The sequence below is a fragment of the Pogoniulus pusillus genome, chromosome 19 (assembly GCF_015220805.1).
Source record: "Pogoniulus pusillus isolate bPogPus1 chromosome 19, bPogPus1.pri, whole genome shotgun sequence".
NCBI lineage: Eukaryota > Metazoa > Chordata > Aves > Piciformes > Lybiidae > Pogoniulus > Pogoniulus pusillus.
Genome location: NC_087282.1, coordinates 7286044 through 7292043, shown reverse-complemented (window position 1 = coordinate 7292043; position 6000 = coordinate 7286044).

Below are 6000 nucleotides of genomic sequence, written 5' to 3'. Positions count from 1 at the left end.
CATTTTCTCTCTCTCATCCCAGGTGATATGAAAGAGGTTTAGCCACTTCTGCTCTCCTCTGCTAACGAAATCCTCAAAGGTGCTGACGTGAGTCCCTGCTGTAACGAGGCAGATGTCTACAAACGAAGCGCTTGCTGGACTGGTGCCCGGGTAGAAGAGCTTTGAGAGGAATGAAAAGCCCCAGATGAAGTGTTGGGTGCAGTAATTAGGATCTCTGGAGCTCTCCCTGGCAAGCTGACATTGCTCTTTCCAAGCTCTAAGAAACCAGCTTTGACCTCTCTGCTGACCATCACGGTGCAGGTCCGTCCGCGAACAAGCACGGCTCGACCCGGAGCACAGACAGCGTTGGTGCTGCCAGTGGAAAGCAGCCTCCTGCCCAGAATGAGCAGCTGCCATCAGTGGTGATGCCAGAGGGAAGCAGGATGGTCTTGCAGACAGCTGCAGGGCAATGGGCTCCCTCCTGCCTTGCCTCTGCTCTGCGGGTTTAGGACTGGCATGAGAGAGTCCAGGTAATGTATTGCTATTACTCATTTTGAATCGCTGCCCCCTGGCTGGGTTATCTGCTGCTCTCCCCACCAGCCCTCGCCTTCCCATCATAGGAGATCGTTTTCTGCTGCTCCAGACAGTGCCTGGGCTTGTTCTCCTCTGCCCCAAGTCTACAGGGACTGGAGGCCACATGGCTGCTGGGGCCACTGGCAGCAGCTAGGGCTGTACTGGCTGCAGGTGCCAAGAGCTGTGCCAAGGGCAGGGTATGTTTCCTCCATGTACACGGCGAGATAGAAGGAAAGAAAAACACCCAGCTTGACTCTTGGCCAGGGAGGTTTAAGCTAGCCATTAAGAAATGCTTTTGTGCAATAAGATCCCAAGCTGGCAGCTGGGACAGGCTGTGATCGAGGAGGGATTTTGAGGAGAGAGATAGGACAGCTTGAGATCAGTCCTGTCACATCAGAATGGGAGGCATCAGGTGTCTGGAGCTTTTTCCAGTCCTAATCTCTGCAGCTCCAGAGTTTGTGACCCCCCCCCCCCCCCCCCCAGCAGGGTGAAGTGCTTATCTCTGCAGCAGGAGACTGCACATTTCACAGGTTAGACTAACCCAAGAGGGCAGGCTGGAGGCTCTGGGCTGGCTCTGCCACCACTCACAGCACCCACAAGCCTTGCTCTGGTTCAGCACCCACCCAACTCTTAAAAGGGGAAAAAAGCAAACAAACCAGCCCAGACAGTGATGCCTGATCTAAATCATAGGATCATAGAGTGGTTATAGTTGGAGTAGACCTTTAAGATCACTGAGTCCAACCATTCTCTAACTCTGCCAAGGCTGCTGCTAAACCATGACCCTCAGCACCATGTCTCTGCCTCTCTGCAACACCTCCAGGGATGGGGATTCCACCACCTCCCTGGGCAGCCTGTGTCAGGCTTTGAGAACCCTTTCAGGGAAGAAGTTTCTTCTAATATCCAACCTAAATCTCCCTTGGGGCAACTTGGGGCCTTCTCTTCTCATCCTATCACTTGTTACTAGGGAGAAGAGACCAACACTCACGAGTGCACAACAGCCCAGAGCACCTAGGGGAGGGCTGAGCAAGGCTTTGCCACTTGGAAAGGATGGACATGCAGGAATAACTCGTGGGTTTGTTTCCTCCCTGGATTATGCTGCCATCCAACTGCTGCTCCCCCTCCAGCCACCCCACCCCATGCACTCCCACCCCTTTCACATCTCCAGGAAGATTATGGAAGTGTGAATGGAGGATTCAGCATCATGGCTGTAATTCACTCCAAAAGAGGCCTGGGTAAGGCACTCACAGGGACCCATCCTGCCACTCAGTAACTTTGGAAGTAGCTCCCTGGGGTGGGGGAAGAATGGGAATATGCCTCCAGGGATGCTGGACTGTGAGAATAGGTCTGAGTGAGCCAGTGTGTATCCAGGATGTAAAGTTGGACCAGATGATCTATGAGGTCCCTTCCAGCCTGGCATTCTGTGACCCAAGATACCAGCCCAGCTGCCAGAATAAGGCTACATGGTGGCCATGAGGGAGGTGCAGCCCAGGGACCCTCTCTGCAGCCCTGCTCAGAGGAAGCTGTGGCCAGCTCTGGAGCGATGGTGACTGACGTTTGCTTGCCAGGAATCTGCTGGGGAATATTTTTATCCTCTGGGTGTGAGTGTGCTACGCGTCAGAGCCATCTGCCACAGAGTCATTTCAGGGAGAGCTGGGAAGTGCAGGCATCAGGGTCTGTGAAAGTGACTGCATTCCTGTGCCCTTCAGAGCTGCGTGTCCCCAGCTCTCCTCCCCGTGGTGTCTGCGGACCAAACCGAGATGACTTCTTGTCCTGCTGGGGGAAGAGACAGGCTCTTGCATTCCCTAAAATGGAGATGAGCTCCACACAGCAGGCCCCAAGCACTGCAAGCTGGTTTGGACATGGGAAGCTGAGTGACATCCTTGCAGCAAGCCTCCTTGCACACCCAGCCTGGTCCTCAGCATCCTCTTAGAATCATAGAATCAGTCAGGGTTGGAAGGGACCACAAGGAGCAGCCAGTTCCAACCCCCCTGCCATGCCCAGGGACACCCTACCCTAGAGCAGGCTGCACACAGCCTCAGCCAGCCTGGCCTCAAACACCTCCAGCCATGGGGCCTCAACCACCTCCCTGGGCAACCCATTCCAGCCTCTCACCACTCTCCTGCTTAACAACTTCCTCCTCACCTCCAGCCTCACTCTCCCCACCTCCAGCTTTGCTTCATTTCCCCCAGTCCTGTCACTCTCTCACAGCCTCAAAAGTCCCTCCCCAGCTTTTTGTAGCCCACTTCAGATCCTGGAAGGCCACAAGAAGGTCACCTGGGAGCCTCCTCTGCTCCAGACTCAACAGCCCCAACTCTTTCAGTCTGTGCTCACAGCAGAGCTGCTGCAGCCCTCTCAGCATCCTCCTGGCCCTGCTCTGGACACACTCCAGCATCTCCACAGCCCTCTTGTCCCAGGGGCTCCAGAGCTGGCTGCAGTACTCCAGGTGAGGTCTCAGCAGAGCACAGCAGAGGGGGAGAATCCCCTCCCTGGCCCTGCTGGCCACACTTCTGCTGCTGCAGCCCAGGCTCTGCTTGGCTTTCTGGGCTGCAAGTGCACACTGCTGGCTCCTCTTGAGCTTCTCCTCCAGCAGCACCCCCAAGTCCCTGTCCTCAGGGCTGCTCTCCAGCCACTCACTGCCCAGCCTGCATTGGTGCTTGGCATTGCCCCGACCCAGCTGCAGGACCTTGCTCTTGGTCTTGCTGAACCTCCCGAGGCTGGCTTGTGCCCACCTCTGCAGCCTGCCCAGGTCCCTCTGGCTGGATCCCTGCCCTCCAGCCTGGCTGCTGCACCACACAGCTTGGTGTGGGCAGCAAACTTGCTGAGGGTGCACTCAGTGCCTCTGTCCATGGCACCCACAAAGATGTTGAACAAGACCCAGCCTCTTTCCATCTCACTTCAGCCTGCAAAGCACCTTGCAGCGAGGTGTTGCAGTGCCTGGCTGATGTTGGGCCACCCTGCAGAATGCAACCAGGAGCTAACCCAGCCCTTATCCCAGAGTCAAGCAGTTCATGCAGGAGGTTTCTATTTGCTGGGTGAGCTGAAGGAGCCCCCAGGATAAAAATAAGTGGTAAAAATAAAAGGAGACACCAGCCTATGCTGAAATGCTGCATCTGCCTGCCCTAAAGTATCAGGCCAGTGGAACCCCAAACTCAGAGCATCGGTTTGCAGCTAGCAGGATCGCCCCTCCTCCAAGACAGATGCCCTGGATTAAACATCTCCCAGCTTTCTGGTATCTGGGTTTTTATCAAAGGAGACTGTTCCCACCAGAGTCTCCCTTGTTCCAGCCTGGCCACTCTGCTGCAAGAGAGCAATGTGCTTGGTTTGGCTTTACAAGGAGCTGACTCCTGCTGACGAACTGGAGCTCAGAAGAGTTGTCTGTCCAGTTCCCTTTCAACACTTTCTAAGTTCCTTGTGGCCCAGGCTTCCCTGCCAGGGTGTAGGATTTAATCACCCTTAATGATAGCCAGCCCAAGGCCTGCGTGCAGCCAGCTTTCCCTCAAGGGCTGCGTCTGAGATGTTTATTCGAGTACAGCCCTCCAGTAAATCTCCTGACTGGAAGCACCACAGGGCTGGGGCAGACCTTTGGCCAGAACCAGAGTTAAGTGAAAGCTGTGCGATCTGGTGGAGGAGAGCCTGCTCTGGCAGAGGTGGGGGGTTGGACTGGATGAGCTTTTGAGGTCCCTTCCAGCCCCTGACATGCTGTGATTTTGTGATTCTTAAGCTTCCAACCCCTGTGATTCTGTGATTCTTAAGCTTCCAGATCCTGTGATTCTGTGATTCTTAAACTTCCAGATCCTATGATTCTGTGATTCTTCAGCTTCCAGATCCTGTGATTCTGTGATTCTTAAGCTACCAGACCCTGTGATTCTGTGATTCTTCAGCTTCCATCCCCTGTGATTCTGTGATTCTTCAGCTTCCATCCTCTGTGATTCTGTGATTGTATGATTCTTAAGCTTCCAGCTCCTGACATGCTGTGATTCTGTGATTCTTCAGCTTCCAGCTCCTGACATTCTGTGATTCTTAAGCTTCCAGCCCCTGTGATTCTGTGATTCTTAAGCTTCCAGCTCCTGACACTCTGTGATTTTGAAGCCCTCATAGGATCCCTTTGGGCTTTTTGGATGTGATAAGTGTTACTTGGATGTGATCAGTGTTACTGCTGGGCTTGGGGCTCCTCTGCTCTCAAGATTTGTCAGTGCTTAGCTCCCACCATCCTGAAGATACCAGTGTGAACTTGGCTGGTACCAGTCAGATTCATGCTGGTTTAACTGGGTTTGTGCCAGTTCCTCTCAAGTGGACTCAAAGTGGTTTTCATTAAATCAGCAGAACTTTGTCTTGTGGCTGAAGGTTTGGGCAGGAGCAGCCCTGCTGAAGGTCTGTGCCAGAGAGGAGAGGCAACACACTGGAGGAGGGCAAAGAGAAGCTGCAGAAGAGCTGCATCTCTTCTGGTCTCTCCTTCCCTACCCTTCCTTCTCTCAGCAAAGCTGGCAGGGCTGCAACTTTTCCACTGCATGAGGTGACAGGAGTTATAAGTGCCAAGTTGTACAAGGCTGTGGCATACACTGGCAGAGGCTCTGTGCAGACACGATGTCACCTGGTCTCCATCTCCTGCTCTAGCCATGGCTGTGCCAGTGGGGCTGCAGCCCACCAGTGCCCACAGCAGCAGTGGGAACATATTAGGGGGTCTGTTCCAACCCCTCACATATCAGAGGAGACTCACAACTGACTTTGAGAGTGGGCAGAGCTGAAATGGCTCTGAAAGCCTTGCAGGCAGCATGGGCTTAACTCTCTGTCGGGTAGACCCGCAGAGCAGGGCAGCATCCTGTCCACCATGGCATGTCTCAAGGTCTCTTCTAAGGCTGGGAAACAACCACAGTCCAGAGCTAGAAATGTGGAGAAAGAAGAGTTTTGGGGGAGGTGAGAAGTCAGAAGTCTTCACCCTCAACCTCTCACCCCCTACCCTGGGCCCCAACCAAAGTCTTCTTAAAGCTAAAGTTCAAGTTTTCCCCCCTCCTCTGCTTTTTTTTTCTCCTGGGAAAGGGGAAAAGGGAATTGCTGGAGTGGTTTAGGGTGAGGGGCTGTGGAGGTTCTGCCAGATGTGAGAAAACACTGGAGGGAGGCAAAAATAACCCCAAACAAACCTCCAAGAAATTTTTGTTTTCTTTTCCTTTTTTTTTCTCTTGAGAGAGGCTACTTTTCCTTTCAGAAGAAGAGGAAGAGGAAGAAGAAAAAGGAGAGTTTTGGAAGGAGAATTGCAGGCAGTCCCATTGTTTTGCTGCAGCCTTTGATTGAACTACTGGCTTGAGCATCTTGACAAACCCCCCCGTGTTTTTCAGGAGCTTTCTTAAATCCCACCGAGGTATGGGATTATGAGGGACAACAAATGGCAAGCTGTCTCTAACCCCAGAGACTTTTCTCACTCTCGTTTTTCTCTCTCCCTTTGGAAGGGGA